Consider the following 21,679-nt stretch of genomic DNA (forward strand, 5'->3'; position numbering starts at 1 on the left):
TATGAAACAGAAGATGGCTGTACATTGACTTATAATGGCATAATTGCATAGTCAGCTCAATAGGATAATGGCTCTTCAGATGAAGATAGATAACCCATTGCTATTTCTGTAATACTCCAGCATTATATGATGTGAGATGTTCACTGCATGAATCACAGTTGTAAGACAATTCTTATTCATTTGAAGTAACTATTAGTAGACATCCATCCATCCATCCAGTCTGGAATGCAGGCCACTTCAGACATACCATTCACAGCCAAACTCTTCTTTTTGTCAATGAATTAGCTCAAAATATGACTGAAAGGGAAAGCAACATGTGCCAGGAAGTTATTTTTTTGTTTCAAGAAGTAACGGCACATATATCCATCTATCTGTTGGTCCCTTCCAAGCGACTTCTAGAGAGTGGCAAGTATCTACTTTAGAACTGTATTTATTTTTCAATTTGCATTTGGTTGTTCAGAAGTTTAATATGAGTAATATTGGATTTCTTCATACTTACTATTTGATAATGTTGAGGTCCATGACATCCCCAGGAAAGTTTTGTTTACTATTATATTTTTAGATAGACATTTAGAATTAGACTATCAGATATTAACATCAAATGACATAAATATATAATTGTAGAAAACTTGTAGAGTAAACACAACATTAGATATGTAGAAAGGCAGATGAAATGAATAACAGCTGCTGAATGCATAACATTACAATATCAAATGTATTAGAATTGAGAAACATGCACTAATTGAAGAGCAGTGGAATAATGTTATTTCATGCAAAACTGGTGCAGCGGTAGTGTTGTTGCCTCATAGCAAGAGGTTCTCCCATTCAATTCTTGGCTGGAGTGCGGGGAGTGCCTTCTGTGTGGAGTCTGCATGTCCTCCCCGCGGTTGGGTGGGCGTTCGAAAGACATGCGTAAATGGGCATGCCTTCACTGAAGGTTGAATGTCAAGCTGGCACCTCGGCGTTCATGAAAATCTACTGCCAATCTTTAGCGGACCGGAGTTCCGCTGTGGCAACCCCTAACTGGGAAAAGCCGAAAGACAACAACAACAACATGCAAAATAGGTAGTAATGGATATCAGCTCTATTGGCATACAGGGATAACCCCTGACTGTGACCTAAATGAACTGAGTTCTACCAGTAGCTCTGGCATCTGTTGGACTTGGTAGGAGGAGATGTGGAATGACAAGGCTTAAGGTTGTTTGTATTCATTTGTGGGGATAAATGGGTTGTGTGCTCCTGTCATACCCTTTATGGAAGGATCTCATCTGAAGACTTAGGATCATGTGTAAGAGCTTGTCTACAGCTGAGGCAGAGACAGTTGATCATTTCATATGGAGAATTGGCATGCATCAGAAAGGCGCATTACATGCCAATCCCTTGGACAATAACAGGCATATACTGGAAAGCAGGGCTGTGAACAAAAACCTTGATCCTCCTCAGAATAATGTTATTGCTCCAGAGACATTTAGCTCTTATTCCCAAGGGGAAAAAAATGAACCGTAGGTCTGCCACCAAAGGGAATGAATGGGTCAGCAGAGTGGCCAGAGGAGAAAAATAAATAATAATCACAGGCAGCCTTTAGGAGAGACATTGGTTTCTTATCTCGCCATCCTGATCTGTAGTAAGTTGACATTAAAACAAACAAAAAACAAAATGCAAAAAAGTGCATTATTATCCCCTTTGGCAATGCAGAATTCCCTGATCATTACAACATTGACCTGGGTCTCATAGTTGATAAGGGAATTTCTATACCTTTTCTTTTAGATTACCAACCCACTGAATGGCCAGTGGCAATCATTTTCGCTTATATACTTCCTAGTCCCCCCATACGTCTTCTGCTGTATCTTGTTGTCCTGCCAAAATTGTAGACTCCAGCATCTTCACAAAACACGCGTTTTTTGCAATTACAGATCTGACCTGGTTAAAGGAAGTAGAAAGTTCTGGCACAATAATACAACTACCCTCGGTGTTTATGGCTAAAGTGAATATTTAATGGTGGAATGTAAGGTGGTAATACTCTTGTCGTCTTTAAACTGAATTATCACAGTAAACACTAGAATTCTATCTGCCATCAGGGTATTATGTGCCATGTGATGGCTGATTAGAAACAGAGCTAAACAGCTGGCTGAACAAGTGTAGGGGTCTAGATATATGAATCCCAGTTTTCTGGATGTCAATATATTTATATATCTACCGAATTCAATGTTTCCATCATATCCCATATTCTAGCAGAATATGTGCTTAATCTGGACCTATTAGCTGATATTCTGTTCTAGTTGTGTTAAAATCACTTCCTCCAATCAATAGAATTTCAACACCCCTTTGCAATAACTCAATGTGGAATGACATAAATGACATCTGATCTAACTGATTAAGTTCATAAATGTGGTCCATAAATGTTTCCAATAACCATGAGGCCAGTAGTGGTCTTAACCTTTACTATTGCCTACTTGCCACCATTACTTAATTTTGTTTCTATTTTCCCATCCAGACATATGGCTTGTTAGTGTTATGACTCCTTTAGCAACTCCACTGCTGTAACAGCCTTCAAGCCAGCCCCTCAAATGCATTTACAGACCTCTCAACCAATCAGGGACAAATTTCAAAAGAATCAGGGACAAGTCAAGAAAAAATCAGGGAAATCAGGGACACTTTTAAAATATTAGTGCTACTAACTTGAAAGATTGACATAATCAGGGCATATGAATTAATACACATTTTCTGAAGTAAAAGAAGTCTATAACTCTTAATTATTGCCATTATTCATTAAGTGTAATTCACCACCTTTCCTCCAAAAGTCACTAGTTTTAGGAGGGATTAAGAGGGACAGAGCTAAAATTTGAGTCAAAATCAGGGACGTCCCTGAAAATCATGGACAGTTGAGAGGTAGCTAGCTTCCACCTTTGATCTCTTGCTTATATGTCACCACTGCAGGCATGCTTTGCAAGTGTTTTACTTACAGGTCACTTTTACCTTTGCATTTAACACCTTCACATTCCAACTAACAGAGTTTTTTTTACACTTCTCCATTCTAACCATTAAATATTTACTTTAGTATTAAGCACTGAGGGTAGTTAAGTGGTACTTTGCCTGAACCTTCTCCCACTGTCAACCTGAGCAGAATGCACCAAATCTTTCTGCAGCAAACATACCAGGAAATTCAGGTCATGTCCCCATTCAGCTTCTCTATACAATTGTTAAACTATTCTATTTCCTATTGCTATTTTATAAATATGTCTAAGACAACGGTTTCATTAATCAATCCACTTGCTTACCTTACTTTTATAGTTCTGATATGGGGGTCCCCATCACATTACCAAAATTACACTTTATCGAATTTTATACTGATAAGACGACTACACAGAAACGCATTATTGTGAAACTGTACTTCGCTGACATTTGTTAAACTGAAATAGTTAATGTGAAGCTGTTACTCTGGGAAGTATAAGTATACAGTGTTTATGTACCTTCTGGTACACTGTACCACACTGCAATATGGCGTATATGACGACATTGTTGGAAATATTTGGAAAACTTGCCAGTCTCGAAGCGAGAATGATATCCTGGTCTTGGAGGGATGCATTTATCATATAGAAAATCATATTCCACAGCACTCGGAGCTTCTAAATAGAGATTGCAGTACAGTGAAGCTTGGGAAATGTACCCTTTTCCTCATTGTAGTGTGATCTCGGAGTTGGTATATATAATTTTCAGGGGGTGTGGGGTGTGCAGTGGGGCTTGCCCCCCTGCAAAATTGTTAGAGAATGTGCATTTTTTTGTGTTTTTTTTTCAAACAGCTGTTGTTTCAGTCTTTTGAAGTTCAGGAAACTAAATGTTTGGTGTTATGTTGTTTCGGCATCTCGTTGTTTTTAAATTCATTGAAATGAATTTTTGGTAATGTAGCATAGACCATTCATGACCACTTCCATCATACCTTCCTATGGTTAGCTGCTAAGGCCGGCAACAACATGGTTGGCTATGCAATTGTTTAAGCAAAATAAGCAATTCTCAGACATCAATAAGTCATTAAATTAACCTTTCTCCTTTGCTTATAAATCTAGTTTTACTGAGGCAATCTCCATTAAATGAGTGGTTACCTCCCTTAGAATAATATAAAATATGCATTGGTAATCATACTCTAAAACAGCCACAAACACATTAATTAAATACTGCACAGCATTTATGATATCACGGCCATCAGAACATCACTCTCTTCTGTGTAAAATATTGAAGGTGAAGCATACAGCTTGAATAGTTTACACTAACTCATCACAGCCACCATTTTATAACAGTTTACTAGTTGTAACTACCCATATTAAGTTACCTTGTGGTATATACTCAGTCACAGATTGACCAGACTGGAATTCAGCTTAAAAGTTCCAAAATTTCAAGTCCGCTGTGATTGTGAAGTTACCACAGCTGCAACCTTCACCTGTCATTATTTCAGTAGTTTCACTTCCTTGAAAGGGGGGGGTCTAGATCTATGAGCTCCATACCTATAGTAACCCTCTGACCATTGGCAAGTGGGGAAAATTGGTTTGCATGCTCTAGAGCATTATTGTGGGCAAAGAATTGAAAGAATGACCAGGAACCACTGGTTTTCTATTTTCTCAGTGACTTGCCCCCTTCCTCAAGTGACTGAATCAATTTCCTTTTAAAATTCCCCCACTATGGGGAGATAGGTTGCTGTAGTGAGTACTTTTCCCTTTTTCAAGATATGCGTTTGCCTCTGATGGATAATGAAATGTGGTGGCAAAAGTTTATTTTTTTCTTTTTGTGTGGGTAACCGATATTGCTAGAAAATTGAAAGGGACCAAAAACCTTATTTTTTAAAACTTTTTAGAAGCAGGAATTAATGCTTTTCTCTTATTGAAGGGGGCTGCACTGTAGTCCAATGCAAAGTGCACCACTGCCCATTAATTAGACAGCTTCTTCATTGCATATAAGACTTTAACCTTCTATAAATAATTCCAAGCGTCATTATAAAGTACTCAGGATGATTACTTGATGCTTTGGAGTGCACCTGATGTACTCACTTGATAATGGAGGGTATTTGCCTTTTCAACATACTGGCAAGTTCCTGGTGAATGAATGTACCTAGTTCCCTACCTTCTACGCCTTCTGACAGCACAATAAGTCTTAAGTTGTTTTACCTTGGGTTATTCTCTAAATTGTCCACTTTTAATTCTAGCCATTTATGTCAGACTGTAAGCTCTTCCAACTGATGATAGTGAATGCTCAGAATATCCCTGTGTTTGAATTAGTCCTGGTGTTGTTGTTGTTACAATTTATGGTGAAGCATTGTAATTTTGGCTTTTGTCTCTTCACCAGTAGCTTTATGTCACTTAATGTCCATTTTAACTTCATGTAATAGCACTGTATGGCAAGCAAAATAATTTTGCAGTTCCATCTTATCAGTGTTGCTCTTGCCATTTCTCAACACTTTCCCCTTCTGTTTTAGACCTGTTTCACTTTTGGTGCTGACATGCAGTCAGTGCAAGTGTACGGCTAAAATGATTCTGTATTTATCACTTGGTCAGAACTACTTTCCTGAGTTATAAAGTATTTAACTTACTACTGTCCTGACTCCAAATATAGGGCAATCTTGGGATGTTCTACAGAATGAAATTAGTTAAAATTCTTGGGTTTGCATCACTTCTTAGCTCACAGCATCCATTCACATGCACATCCGTGAGTCTACCCCCAAGGCTCGATAATTTATATTGAAAGACTACAGCTATTTTTTATAAGAAATGATGATTCAGATAGAAACAAATTCAGATGGTAGCTCCCTTCCAGTGATACAAAGTGTACATATTTTAGACCATTCTTCATAATCAGAAAAAAATTATAAAATCACCATAGCATAAATTCATCATACCTGTCTTTAAGTCTTCTAAACGCTTTTATAAAGTGTGCAAGGAAAACTAACCAGTTATATCTCTAGCTACCTGTTCATGTGATTTGTTCTATGCATGAAAAAAAAAGCTAATGCAGGCCACTTGGACCTCATATTCAGTAACAGATCCCTACTCATTTATACACTTCAAAATCAACAAACAGTTACCATCTTGAAAAAAATCATTTAGCAAACAAAAAAAAATACCAAAAATATACCTCTCCAACTCAAATGCATAAATACATACAATCACTACATCTGCATAAAACTTTAATAAAAAGAAACAACAAAACAACATTAACATTGCCACCTCACACCAAGAGGTTCTCCGGTTTGATTCTTGGCCGGAGTGCCTTTCTGTGCAAAGCTGGCATGTCCTCCCTGCATTCGTGTAAGTTTCCTCCAGGTGCTCCAGTTTCCTCTCACATTCCAAACATGTGTCTGGAGCTTTTTTCTCTGGGCCTCTGCTGAAAATAGCTCTGTCTTAGTCAGACTTTCCCGGTCAACAAATGTTAAATAAATAAAAAGAGGAATGAGGGCTGTGGGATGAATTAAACTTACTTTGCAGTAAAAAAGCACCAAAGCTCAATTTGAAGTACATTACCTGATCAGGAAGAGTATAAGTCATCCAAAAAATATAAAACAATGCTCTCCCAAAGAAAGTGAAAGAATAAGCTGCACTAACAATATGAAGCAATGTAGAAAGAATCAGGAAGTGAATAACATGAATCAAAAACAGTCACCGTAGCAACAGGAAGCAGGCACTCTAATCTTGGAATCAAACTTCAGACAGACACAACTGCAGTAGAAAGGCACATCTATACATTGACTTAAAATGTAAATTTGAATGTACAGTATGGTGCACAAAAGTAAAGCACTGCATTAATTCAAATGTATATTAAAACCGAAGGCAAAATGTATACTGTCAACTAAACCAACATAACTAGAAAAAATGTTAGGTATTAGAGGTATTACTGGTTAGACATATTTTTAGTCTGGTTGCCACAAAGATTATTTCCCTTTAGAAAATTTTGGGGTTCAACAAGCATATCATCAATTAAATCAGCTTAAAAAGTGATGGAAGATTATTACTTCTTCTGTGTATGCACCTTTTAATTTGTGGAATTGCCACTAAAATTATTATGTTTATGATTTTTTTTCCTTACTCGTAAGCTGTAATGTACTATTATAATTTGTCAAAACTTGCTAATATACCTGTGTTTGTGTAATACTATTCTGATGTGCAGAGTTTTTCTCCCCGGACCTCCACTGAAAATGGGCATATATCCAGTTGGACCAGCCCAGTCAACAAATGTAAAATACATAAATAAATAAATAATATATTTGAGACTGTTATCTGGAAAGCAGTGTACATGTTTATGAAGTTCTGCAATATTGTAACACTTCCCATTTGGACTCACTTCACCTGTTAAAACTCAATTTTGGTACTGTGTTATATTAGCAAAAACAGTTTCACAGAAGAGTCTGTTAAATAACTTGCCAGGAAATTTCAGACCAAAATTCCACACATTTAAAAAGCCGTAATCCTAACTAGCTATCAAATAGTCAAAATCATCATCATCATCATCATCATCAGCCCCCTTTTTCCCATTTTCTACATGGGGTTGGGGTATTGTGTTAACACTCCTAACATCTTGAACATTCATGTCTGTCTGTCCCAAATCTTCCTCACCAGATTGTCTTCTGCTTTTCTGCACATGTCCGAACCACCGTAATCTGTTCTTTTTGATCTTTTCTGCAATTGGAGCTACTTTTGCCTCTCCTCTTATGTCCTCATTTCTTTGTCTGTCCCACAGTGTGCATCTTACAACCCTTGTCAGGCACTTCATTTCCATCACTTCTAGCTTCTTCATCTGCTCTGCCTTTACTGCCTAGGTTTCTGTACCATACAGTAGTGCTGGTCGCACCACTGTCTTGTACGCCTTACTCTTCAGCTTCTTGTGCATTCTTCTGTCATAGACTACACCTGACACTCTATGCCAGTTGGCTGCAGCCCCTCTGATTCTAGCTTTGGTCTCTTCATTCAGACTTCCCTTTTCCTCAACCACACTTCCCAGATACTTGAAGCTGTTTACCTGTTGCACTATCTTCCCTTCTATATCTGTTCTCAGCTTCTTCTGATTTCACCAATTTTCTGCCATTACCACTGTCTTAACTGTGTTTAGTCTCATCCCATGTCCCTTTAATTTTGCATTCCATTCTCCTATCCTTTGCTAAAGTTCTTGCTCAGAGTCTGCCTGTAATGCCACATCGTCTGCATACAGTAACTTTGTTGATATGTTCCCTCCGACCTGTTTGCTAATGTAATCTGTCACCTGTATGAACAGCATTGGGCGCAGAGCTGAACCCTGGTTTCTTGGGACCTTGTCATATGCTTTCTCCAAGTCTAGGAATGCCCAGTTGGACTCTCTCCTCATCTCTAAATTCTTCTCAAGTAACTGTCTCACTGAAAACATCAGGTCAATTGTGCTGCATCTAGATCTGAATCTGAACTGCTCATCTCCCATCTTACATTTGGAGGGGTTGTGGGTTGGTATAATGGTTAAGGTGTTTGCTGTTCAAACACAAGGTGCAAGGTTTGATTTTCAAATGGGAAAATTGTCTACACTTAAAATGGCCCACAAGGGCAGTTAGTCTAGTACTGACCTAAGAACCTTTGAACCTACTACTCTGAGTATCCATTTATCAATCACCCTCTCCAGAACTTTCATGCAATGTGATTGGAGTTTGATGCCTCTGTACTGCCCACAGTGGTGGATGTCCCCTTTGTTGTTGTACACTGGCACAAGTATGCTTATTCTCCAGTCATCTGGAATATACCTTTCTCTACACACTGATATGAGTACCCTCAGGAGCCATTTCTCCCTATCTCACATAACATCTTTATCATATCTGCTGTGACCTCATCTGATCCTGCTGCTTTCCCTGACTTCAATTTCTGTAGTGCTATTCTTACTTCCTCTAGGGTGGACTCCTCTTCTTCTCTCATTGTAGGGTTTGTCTGGGGCAGTACAGCTTCTGAGGGGTTTTATTCATTCAGACACTGCTGGAAGTACACCTTCCATCTGCCTTTGATGTCCTCTGGGCTGGTGAGCAGGTTGTTGCTGGTATCCCTTATGAAGGGTATCTGACTATCTTCTTTATCTTTTTGTCTTTGCCTTGTAACCTGATATAGTTTCTTTCTACCACTTATTGAGTCACTTTCCAGAAGTTGGTAGAGTGCCTCCAATGCCCTATTCTTTGCTACTGCAATCAGTCGATCAATTAGTCAAAATGCGTGGAGGAACAAATTTGCATTCAAATCAACTATGGCACATTCAGTGATTTTACATAATGTACTATATATAAAACTCAAGCAGAAAAAATACAGATGCCCATTTTATGTGTAGTAAGGTACTTGGATGTGTGCATTATACAGATATTGCTGAATACCCGGAGACCGTAATGCATTTGCTGCTTGGGCTCCTGCCTCACAACAGGCTTGGGTGTGCATTAATGTCAATACCACGCACATCCCCTTGTACATGATTGCACACATATCCACATTTCTTAATAGTCCTTTCCATTTTGATGAAACTCCTTTGCTGTTCCATTTCATTTTACTAAGTGCTACTTCATACCAATCTCAATACTATTCCATAATATTGACAGAACCATTTACCTCACTATAACATTTCTTTTATAACGCCTTAATTTTCCTTGCAACCCTTAAGTAGTTTTTTCTTATGTTTCTCTTCAGTTTCCATAGTAAATTCATCAGATTTCCAACTTCAATGCAATCAAAAATGTTACTTTTAATAGTATGTCTCTCAATGATATATATGATTTCTTTTTATCACTTTACATTCCAATTTCCCTTTTACTTGTTGTGTGTTGTAAACTAGCTTGCAAATAAAATTCCATCCCTGGGATTCAGAATAATTTTTCATATAGCAGTAATTGACTTTGAGAGATAAGTGGCCACATGGATGTGGTGGTGATTCAGAGACATACTGAGCATGAGCAGGGAAGCAAGAGAAATTCCATTGCCTGCATGTTAGACAAATGGTGGTATAATTATAACACAATGAAAACATTATTAAAATGAGGGAACATTTAAATGCAAATGAGAGTAAACAATCTGGCAGAGTGATTAAAAATGAATATATTCTGTAATGACAGGTGCTATTTCCAGAGTAAATGAAGGCAGTAACATCCTGGAGTTAAAGGAATCTGATCACTAAAACATGTGTGAGGTAGCTACTTTACTAGTAACCCTATATATGCAATGGTCTGTACTCATTATTGGCAGCCACAGTGTTGCCCAGTGTCATCTTATACATGCTTAACATGTTGTGCTATTCATGACAATGAAATTGTGGACCACTACATTGTGAACTGAGCCAACATACAGAAGATAGTTGAGATGTGTTGACCTCATATGCAGGCTTGCTGAATGTGTGGATTACTTATTCCTGTGAATACAAAAATATGTGTAACTTTGACAATAATAGCTTTAGGTACATTTAAGTGCCCAGTGGAAGACAGAGTGGGTGCATTCCAGGTATCTGCCTCAAGAATAGTCCTTCAAATTCTTGATGCAATACTACAGCATTGGAGGGAGAATATGCAGTTCCCACACACCATACAGGAAAGTATCAACATCTTGTGAGGTTTTTATGACATTACATGTTTTTCCTCAGGTACAGGAATCATAGACTGCAAAAACATTGTAATAGCTGCTCCATCAAAGGAACAGGGAATAAGGTATATTAATTGCAAGGGGTTCTGCTCTATCAATTTCAAGGTGGTCAGTAATGCACAGAGAATAATATACAGTGTGTCTTCTGGTCATCCAGGTAGTGACCAAAACTCTCACATATTGCACATGTGCAAAATATATCACTGATTTGTACAGGCAGATTTTACACAAGGTTATCTTACTGGAAATGCAGAATATGCCCTGGAAATCCATAGAGCATGCATTTGGCTTGCTGGAGGGTTACTTTCACTGTTTAGAGGTAGCTGAGATCAGTCTAGCAATTGAATCACATGATTAAGGTGCTGTTAACAAGATGCTTCCTATGGCTGGTGGTCTAGAGTTTGATTCCCTCTACCTCCATTGTGCAACTTTGTAACTGTGAGCAAATCATTTAACCAGACAGTGCCCCTGGGCTAAGTCTAAAGAATGTTCATGGAGATCAGGGATCCATCCCTGTTAACAGCTACAAGGTATTTTATTATGTGCTCTATTACATAACATGATTATATTCAAACAGTTGCAGCAGGCCAGACACATTCACGAGAAGGAAGTCCCACCCTCTAAAGTGGAGTTGGTGCGTGGTGAGGAGCATGTAGAGGGACTGGCTGTAGAGAGGACTATGATTGATGAATGCAGATGGAGTATGTTGTGGTTCAGGCAATGAGACAACATCTCAATCAGAAATGAACCAGAAAAAAAACATTATGCAAAAAAGAAAAAGTGATGTATGCAGACCATCATCTAGGCTGTGCTACTCCGTGCATAGACAGGCTACATTGCACATCATATATAGGCTTGTAAAATAACAGAGCACAGTTAACATCATATCTACAGGCGGGGATTGTCATAGTGTCAGGTGTTAACAACAGGCAGTTAGATGTGTCCTGGTACATTTGTACAAGAAATTTTAATTTGAATAAGGCAGCACAGTGGCACAGCAGTTAGCATTGTCACCTCATAGAAGACGTTCTCCAGTTTAATTGGTTTCCCTGCTGTGTGGACTCTGTATGTCTTCCCTATGTTCTCTAGGTACTCCGGTTTCCTCCCACATTCCAAAGGAACATGCACTAGGTGGATTGGACTCACTAAGTGCATGTGTGTGTGTGTGTGTGTGTGTGTGTGTGTGTGTGTGCGTGTGTGTGCACGTGTGTGCGCGTGTGTGTGCGTGTGTGTGTGTGTGTGTGTGTGTGTGTGTGTGTGTGTGTGTGTGTGTGTGGTATAGATGAGCACCATGGCAGGCAAACCACCTGGCAATGTGAACATTAGTTTCAGATGATTGTTATTATTGATGTTACATCCCAACCCTATGTGCAAAAATGGGAAAAAGAGGTTGTGAATGGGGGGGGGGGGGTGGATGGATGGATGATGCATCTGAATATCACATGACACAGTGTGTCTGACCTGTGGGGGATAGGTGGTGAAAGTGGGGTACATAAAACAAAGAGGAGGTGCTCTTTTCCTTGTTGAGCTGACATGTGGAGGTGGGTCATAGGTTCATAGGTGTTTGATAGGCTAACAACCACAACAGACGTTTTAAGCCTAGCCATGCATCCCAAATTTCTGACAAGTTCTGATACCCTTCATAAGTGTAAGCATGGGCCTGGGAGATGAACCATTTACAGGTTACCTGTTTGAATCAGAGACATAGGTGCCAATCCAGGGATGAATTTCTGGTTTCCTATCTAATTGTCCAAGTTGCACTTGAATTGGATTAAGGAGGAAATCTGCTTTACATGGATGAGGAGCCTGTTCAATAGACGGGATAATCACAGGCAAGGTTTAAGTCTTTAGAAAGGAGGAATTCTGGTATTGTTTTTTTTTTTTTTTTTTTTTTTTTGTGGATATGGATGAGGTCCATCAGAGTGGGGTCTGACAATGACTTGTATGCCAGGCATAGATCTCCCCTCAAAAGCCTGTAGGAGACAAACTACAGGGACAGGTCCTTGAGGTGGTCTGCATAGGACATATTACTTATGCCCTGTATTCTTTTAATGAGGAATCTCTGTGGATGTTCCAGTTATTGGATATGCTTGGTTAAGTATATACCAAATGAGGCATTATACTCAGTGACAGATTTGATGAATGCCAAATACAGTGGAACAATTACTTCCTTAGGCTTAGATGCCATGTCTTTGTTTATAAGTTGCGTAACACAGAATGATTTCCTCACCACTGTAGATATGTGATGATCAAAGGCTAGATTACTATCTATGTGTGTCCCTAAGTCCCTGACTATTGGGTCAACTCTAAGGGGTGTGTTTTCAATATGATATTTACCAGGGATTAATGACTTCCCAAGGATTATATTATGCATTTCTTGGCATTTAGTTTTAGTCCATGACTCTGACACTAGTTGTTTGTTTGTGTCAGCCCCTCCTGGAGAACATTTGTGTCAGTGTGAGATTCAATTTGTGTCTTTCAGCTTTTCCCGGTTAGGGGTCGCCACAGCGGAACTCCGGTCTGCTAATGATTGGTAGTTGATTTTTACGTGCCGAGTTACCAGCCCTGACACACAACCTTCAACGAAGGTACACCCATTCACGCATGTCTCCACACAGAAGACGTTCTAGCTGAGAATCAAACCGGACAGCATCTCACTGTGAGGTGACAACGCTACCGCAGCACCACCACCGCGGACAGATAGCTCCTAATTTACAATCGTCTGCAAGTTTAGTCAGCCAGAGATGACTGACATTGGCCTTGACTTCTGAGAAGTAAATGCCAAAAAGGAGCGGTCCAAGGACTGATCCCTGAGGGACACCACTTGGACTTGGCCAAGAGCCTATGCAAGCCTAGCCATAACAATTCCCTGGATATTTCTTCCCACAATATTTACTTCTCTGGGCCCCTGTCTAGCAGGGCGACTGACATGATCCCCGGGGTGAATTTCCTATCTCCCATCATATCATCAAGGTTCCTTTTGAAGAGGGTCAATGAGGTGCTCTGCTTGACATATATGGGCAGTCTGTTCCAGAGTATGGGGAGTCTCTGGGTCAGGAACCTATCCCTCCAGCATGTTTTGTTCATTGTGATGACAAGGTTTAGATCCATGGAGTGTGTGGCTCTGAGGGATTGGGATTTCTTTAAGTGGAGCATGTCCAACAATTCAGGGTTTGACATGGCCTTGTATGTTAAGCAGAGATTGCCTCTGAGTAGAGGATATGCCACAGAGTATAGCTGGAGTTTTTTTAGACGGTCAGCATATGGCATCTGCTATAGGCCTGTGATTCTTTTAGTGAGGTATTTCTGTGGCCTTTCCAGCTGTTGCAGATGTCTTGTGAGGGACATACCAAATGGGGCATTATACTATATAATGGGTCTAATGAGGGATGAGTACAGTGGGACAATGACCTCCTTTTTTCTGGGTGAAAAGCCCTTAGTGATGAGGTGTGCCACATAGAAGGATTTCCTGACTGTTGTGGCAATGTGGTTATCGAAAGTGAGACCACTGTCCACCTGTGTCCCTAAGTCTCTCATCACACTTTCGATGTTTAGTGTCCTACCACCTATGTGGTAATTCATGGGTACATGTTTTTTTTCAAAGGGGATAACTATACATTTCTTGGTATTAAGCTTGAGCCCATGGCACTGGAACCAGGCATCTGTTTCTGTAAGGCCCTTTTGTAAAATATCCACATCAATTGGGGATTCAATAATGGCTCTCAGTTTGCAGTCATCTGCCAAACTTTGTTAGCCAGAGTCCCTTAGTGTTGGCCTGTACTTCAGAGAAGTAGATGCAAAACAAGTGTGGTCCCAGGACTGAACCCTGAGGTACTCCACTTGTCACTTGTCTGGAGCTGGATTCGGAGTTGGCTACTTTTACAGTCTGGGTTCTGTCAGTAAGCCAGTTGGCAACCCATCGAGTGATGTAGGGATTTATGCCCAGCTTAGTAAGTTCATCTATGATTTCAGACTTGGGGATGGTGTTGAAGGCCTTGGCGAGGTCCAGATAGGCTGTGTGGACCACCTTACCCTCGTCCACAGCTCTGGAGACTGATTCGAAGAAGTCAATCAAATTCGGGAGACAAGATCGGCCCTTCACAAACCTAAACTGGGTGGGGTCCAGTGTTTGAAGGTTGCCAATGGCTTTGTTTATAAGTTCCATGATAATGCGTTCCATGCTCTTGCAATTCAGGCTTTTTCAAACTGATGGGACAGTAGTTCCCGGGATCCAAGGTGGATCCTCCCATGTGGAGTGGGATAACTGTAGCCGTGCGCCACTCAGTGGGCATGAAGCCTGAGGTGAGGCTATGATTAAACATGACACTTAGGTGAGGTGCCAGTTCATTTTGTAGTTCATGTAGTACACAGCCTGGGATGTCATCTGGTCCCATGGATGCTGTACTCTTAGCTTTGGAAAGTGCGGTTTCTACCTGTGTGGCCATGATTATCGGAATTTGGCAATCTTTTGGTATTGAGATGGGCCCTTTAGCGGGTGAGAGGGAGGTGAAGTCGACACTAAATCGATCTGCCAGGATATTTAATGCCATTCTGTTGTAGCTCAGAGCAGATCTGAGCATTGCCATTTAGATTCTTGACATAACTATAGAATGCCTTATGGTTGTCTTAGGAATCTTTGGCAATTTTATTTTCGTAACGCTTTTGAGGATTTTATGAGGGATCTCAGCTTCTTACTGAGGCTGGTGAGGGAGTTTTTTGCATCCTGGGATTTTCCTCTTTTCTGCAACTGTTTCTTCCTTTTGTTGTAAAGTTTGTTTATGGCAGAGGACCACCAGATTGGCTTCTTTTTTTTGGAGAAGAGCATCTTGGTTCTATTTGGGATGGCACGATTCATGCATGAGTGGATGTGCTCGTACAGGGCCTTAGTGTAGGATTCTGCAGTCAAACTTTCAGATCCCATCTGCGTAGGTGTTGTGAAGTTTGTCACTTCTGACTTCAGTAGCATGAAGTTGGCTTTGGAGACGTTTTTTAAGGAGGTTTCCTTACGGGGGGTGGGGGTGGGATGTGGATGTCACGGGTGATTTGCTTATGGTCAGACCTGACCAATGAGGGGGTGACCACTGATGTAGAGCATCTATCTCCCATGTTGGTAATGACCAGGTCTAGGATACTGGAGCCCCTGGTGGGACAATGGATTAGTTAATCCAGGGAATTGGAATTTATGAATTCCAAGAACCGTTGGGAAAAGGAGTTGGTACCCAAGTAGTTTTCCCAATTAATGGCAGGGTAGCTGAAATCACCCAGTATTAGGGTGTTTGGTTGTATCTTAATATTTTCCAGTATGTTTAGAAAGGTGTTAGTAAGAATCTTGGGGCATGGTGGGGGATCTGTATCAAGCTACAATTTGGATTGCAGTCTTACCTAGTGTTAGTTGCACCTGGAGAATTTCAGATGTATTGTGTTGGGCAACTAGCCTGAAAGTGTGAATATCCTTGGTGAATATGGACACTCCTCCACCTTTAATGTTTTGGTATTGGTTTTGTGGCCGAAAGATGTGGTAAGAATTGTAGCCTGGTATTGCAGGGGTGCTCTCTGGAGCTTTGTACCAGGTCTCAGTTTAGCCTGTTTAGGTGCTTTTTTGTAAGGTTTAAGAGCTGTTTTCCCTTACCTTTGCAAGGTACTTTGCAATTATAGTCTGTTTAGTGCCTATGATTAATTTCACCTTATTGACAAGGAAAGCTGAGTGCTTGTATCAGTTTCAGGCTTCCTAGTGCTTTACAGCAGGTTCTAGAGCAAGTGCTAGTCACAGGGGTTCAGATTTTCGTGCTACTACTGAGAAACCAGCTAGTTCTAAGGGAAAATTTGAAGAGCAGACTTTCTGGCACCTGCAATAGTTTAATTGTAGCCTCACAGAGCTGCACGATGCGAAAAATGTGCAAACACATGCATTTTTAAGCCAGAAAGTTGAAAGGGATAGAAATCAGCCCAAAAAGGCTAATAATATTACAATTTCATTGCTGGAAACCACTCCTCTAGCATTAGATAGGCAGTACAATGCTCACCAGTCCCACATTAACATGCTTGTACAGGGTTTCTGTGAACAGTTCTGCATAGGCAGAAGTGTTCTCAGAGTTTATAGGTGCTTGAAATTTTGCCAGGTTCTCACTTAATAGCAGGAGGTTAGCCTTAGAATAATTCCTGAATATTCCCAGTTCAGCTAGAGGTCCAGGTTTTATTTTTACTTCAAAGGAGACCTTTTTGTTGTCTGCCCTTACCAGGGAAGGCATTACAGTAGAGGGTGTGCAGCACTCTCCCATATTAGTGAGGACCAAGTCCAGCATGGTTGCACCCCTAGTTGGTGTATTGACTATCTGGTCCAGGAAGTTTGTGTTTACAAAATCCAGGAATCTCTGTGCATGTACGTTTGATGCCATATAGGATTCCCAGTTAATAGTGGTGTAATTAAAGTCACCCGTGAATATGGTATCTGGTTGGATGGTTAGTGTTTCTAATACATTTAAATACATGGTATGGGTTTCCTGAGTCATAGAGGGTGACCTATAGCTCGCAAGGAAGTGGTAATGGATTTACCTATATTGATTTGAACATGGAGCAGCTCAAGTGCATTGTCCTGTTTGACCAGCCTTGAAGTATATTTATTTTTGATGTAAATAGAGACGCCTCCACCTTTAGTCACTGCCTGTGAAGTAGTTGGCCTAAATGTGTGGAAGGCATTATAACCGTGTACTGTTGGTGTGCTGTCTGCAGCTTTAAACCATGTCTCTGAGACTGCACAGACATCAGTATTCTCTAGGGTAAAGAGAGGTTCCAGGTAGTGGAGCTTTTTGTTTAGTCTCCTAGCATTGAGCAGTAATACCTTTAGATTTTCTGGGTTTTGATTTGCTATATCGGAAGTACTTTCATTCTGGCATTGCCTAAAAAAGGCACTATGGGGGAAGACAATGTTTTAGCTAATATTCAAAAGCCTGGAGGGGAGATGTGCAGACCATCCCTTGCAAAGCAGCATGGTCTGTTGACCATCTCCTTCCATGCTGACAAATATTGCACCCCCTTAGAATGACACCAGAAACGAAGCCAATTATTAAAGTCAATCATCTTTTATTCATATTGTGGCATCATCCTTGGAGAAGGTAAAATGCTGCTCAATGTTAGACTCACCCCGGGATTCATGAAGCTCGGTGCAAGGCCGGCGTAAGGCTTGCGTAGACCGTGCGGCATATATATGGTGTAGTAGTGCCATATGCATATTAATGAAGGCGCGCTGCCGCCACATCCATGAGCATAGGAAATGCGCGCGAGTGCATGGGGCGTTTCTAAGTTGCGCCCGGAGGCGTGTCAATGTTGGCTGTCGATGAGCATCCTAAATGGCTGAATATTATAGTCTGCCTGCAATAGTAATCGCACCTATCAGTGTCCGTGGATAGCGAAATGTATGCAAAGCATGCAAGACAGTTCCTGGCCAAACAAAATTAAGAATCAAACAGAAATGCACGCAACACAATATGGAGTTTCCATCCTTGGAACAAATGATATTTAAAATCATGTGCTCGTAATGTACTGCACTGTAAGTAGTTATACCCAGTGGAAGTGAAGTGCATCATGTCAGTGCGCCGCCAATACACACTTCCAGCCCCATGGGCAGGGTCACCAGCAGTCCCACATTGGTAGTGATAGTACACAGCTGGGCAGTTGTGGCATTAGCAAAACATCACAAGTGTAAAGTACCCTGCGACCGTATAATATAATTTGTCCTACATCACATAATAATCACATACAACAAATGTCCATACTGGACATGACATATAACAAGAAATATAAACAAGAAAATGAAACAGACGGAGCATATAAACCGCTGCAAAAGTAAGCCAACATGTATGCATAAAATGGCAGCAGCATCCATAGTACAGTCTGTGGATATGTGTTCTGTCATACAATCTGAGTACTGTCCGGAAGATATGCCATCCCGGCCGCATGAAAAGGTGCAACACTAACAATGTCCATAGCATGTCAGCAAACTCCGGACATATGCATTCCAAGCTGTTCTTTTCCACATGTGTGAAGGTATAACAGGAATTACCCGGGTGGACATTACATGTCATGAAAGATAAGTCTTGTGTGTGTACCTATGTGCATGTTTTGCAGCCATGTTTAAATTTAAAAATGCCACAGTAGTCCTCACAACCATACAGTTACCTGACATATGTACTTTATGCAATGTGTTCCGTTGACCGTGCCATGAGACAGCAACCAAACAAGGGATGGATGGAAGTGTCTGTAATATGTGTGTGAGGGTATGCAAACTGTAATAATCCCTAAAGGCGAGACTGTGTTGGATGCACAATAGACCAAACTGGAGGTGTATGACGGAGCAGTGTGCGAAGTGAGGGCTACCACCTGCACCTCTGTGCGAAAGACAGTCCATCTGTGGCCAGTGTTGTCCTGCTGACAATAACAAAACAAATGATAATTGGCCTGAGATATCATGATAAAATATATTCCCTAACTTATTAGTGATACATGCATAAGTCAGTGATGTACTTTAAACACCTACATCCTAAATGAAATGCTGTAAGCAGCTTAAATACAAAACAAATAACCTGTACTATTGTCAAAGAAGTGAAGTGCTGTCCCATGCACTGTCCATGGTATATGCTATACTGCAAAGTCACGTAGTAATACTACAACTACCCCACATTGCCCAATGGAAAATGTGCCAATCCAATGTGAATCAGAAAGAAACACAAAGAACAAACATATAACAATCGTAAAGTAACCTGACATTCCATATTGTATACCAAAATCACAGAAACATATGAATATTAAAATGTGCTATACACATGAACACTAACGTAACCGTCACATACACATAGGATGGTATATGCGGAACCGGGACATCCAAATGCAGAACCCATGCATGCATAATGCAATACCCAACATCCCCTGTATAGCACACAACCCACACCCATGTCCGAATGTCCACTAAATCCAGCCATACTTAGGCTACCAGCTTTGCACAGCCATACACCTACACATAGCGAGTATTACCCATATGTAGTAGGAAATATTACCCTAGGCAGTGTAAGGATTGCAAACGATGTATCCCATGTTTGTAAACATCCCATCACATTTTTGTAAATCCAAAAGCCCGCGCATTCATGTTTTGGCAAAATTTGTGTACATCCCGCGTGGGATAAGTAACCTGTTTAAACATCAGAGTTGTATACACGCCATGATGTCTAGTACTGTACACATCTGGACAAAAGTTGTATGTGTAGTCACGGTACTGTTCAGTTTCTAGATGGACATGCATAACATACTATGCAGGACGGAACACTTGTCCACCATGCAGGTCTCCCCACATGAAATATCGACAGAATATATTCTACTCAATCACATAATGACACCACACCTCTCAACCTATTACATCAACAAAATGTGGACAAAGCCTAAAATGATGGGTGGACAAATAGGGACAGATGTAAATATTGCTCTCACAAACTTCGAAAGTTGACAGAATAATAGTATGTACATTAGCATGAATGTTGTGAAGGATGTGGGGTAGTCCCTGAGTATTACAGAGGTCCGTACATATTTACAGTAAGAAACCTTCACATTTGTTTACTGTACTACTGCATACCTGTAGTTAATTCATGTCCAAAATAAAAATCCTCGTATGAATGAATACAGGAAATAGTCAAATGTGAATGGGAACACCACTCACCGTGGATTATGTACTGTAACCACCCCCACCCATATTATGTATTGCCAACATAATAAGCTGCTGACAGGTGCCCAAACACCTGTGTCTGTAAACACAGGTAAAAATGTATAAAATGGACAAACTCTGTCCATGTGCTTTGTCTGACATTTGAACATGGTCAGGGCAGTTCTGTTCACCAGGCGGACAAGCCTAAACCCAGATCACCACATGAACACCCTGACAATCAAAGACTTGTATGTGCCAGGACTATAAGCCTTGGAGTTCTGAATATCCTTAGATTGATTAAATATGCAGCTTGGGTCCAGAGCAGTAGGCAATAGGGAATGTGTAATATGTAGTACCGCATTTTTCCCAGCAGGAGAATGGATGCCTGTGTTGTAAGTGAAGCGGTGAGGCGTATGTTAATGTAGCTATGTACTATGGGTATGCATATAAATGAGTCAGAACACCAATAGTATAGTGGTTACAGCATCCGGCCAATGTGAATGCAGTCCCGGTTCAACTACGACTACAGCACATATCATTTTAAAGTGTAATGAATGCGTCTGTGCTGTAAAGACATTTAAATATGTAAAGGTGAACGTGTGCTTCACATATGTCCGTTAACCGGATTACAGATATTTTACTGGTACTGTCACAATTAATAAAGCCCACGTAAGCACAAAGACTTAGTAAACATATGTAACTCACAATAAGGATATGCAAGTGTGCCTGCGCGTGTGTAATCCGCTCACAGCATAGAAAATGAATGCTGTTTTCTACACATTATTTATATATCTATATATGGATATAGATATATATTTGTGTATAGATATATATCCACAGACTTAAACTAAATAAATATATGAAATAAAGAATGTACAGACATATATATATATATATATATAGATACAGTGTGTTCGCGCCTGTGCGCGCCTGTAAGCCCGAGTAAGCATGTGTGTGCGCGTGTCAGCCCGTGTGCACGCGTTGAAGAATGAGTAAGCTGGTGTAAGATAGTTGAAGCCCGTGTAATGTCGTGTAAGCCAGTGTAAGCGTTTGTAAGCATGTATAAGCCTGTGTGAGCATGTGGAAGCGGATGTGCACTTTTCTGTGCTCCTATGCGCGGCGCTGCTCACTGCAGAAACAGACAGTGAAAAGCAAGGTAAACAAATAGCAGTAAGTTAACCAAGGAGAACTATCACAGCTAGCAGGTGAAAACAATCAGAATGAACATATTACACAGCCAGTACAGTAGGCCAGCACAGCACAGCACTTACAACTCTACAAACAACATTCCACCATGTTTTTCTCAGACACACTGCAACACTGTAGTATACTAAGAGAAGTGAAATCTGAAAAAGCTTAACTGAGGCAACATAATGTTAGGGGCTGC

The 21,679-nt window shown here is 40.5% G+C and overlaps 1 protein-coding gene across 1 annotated transcript in view; it reads right to left on the bottom strand.

The window, feature by feature from the left end:
• The window catches only part of LOC122797862 (vomeronasal type-2 receptor 26-like), a 104,098-nt gene that overhangs the window by 57,907 nt on the left and 24,512 nt on the right, over positions 1 to 21,679 (bottom strand). The window lies entirely within an intron of this gene.

Source organism: Protopterus annectens, chromosome 3.part1 (assembly GCF_019279795.1).
Source record: "Protopterus annectens isolate FY-2018-M chromosome 3.part1, PAN1.0, whole genome shotgun sequence".
Classification (NCBI taxonomy): Eukaryota; Metazoa; Chordata; order Ceratodontiformes; family Protopteridae; genus Protopterus; species Protopterus annectens.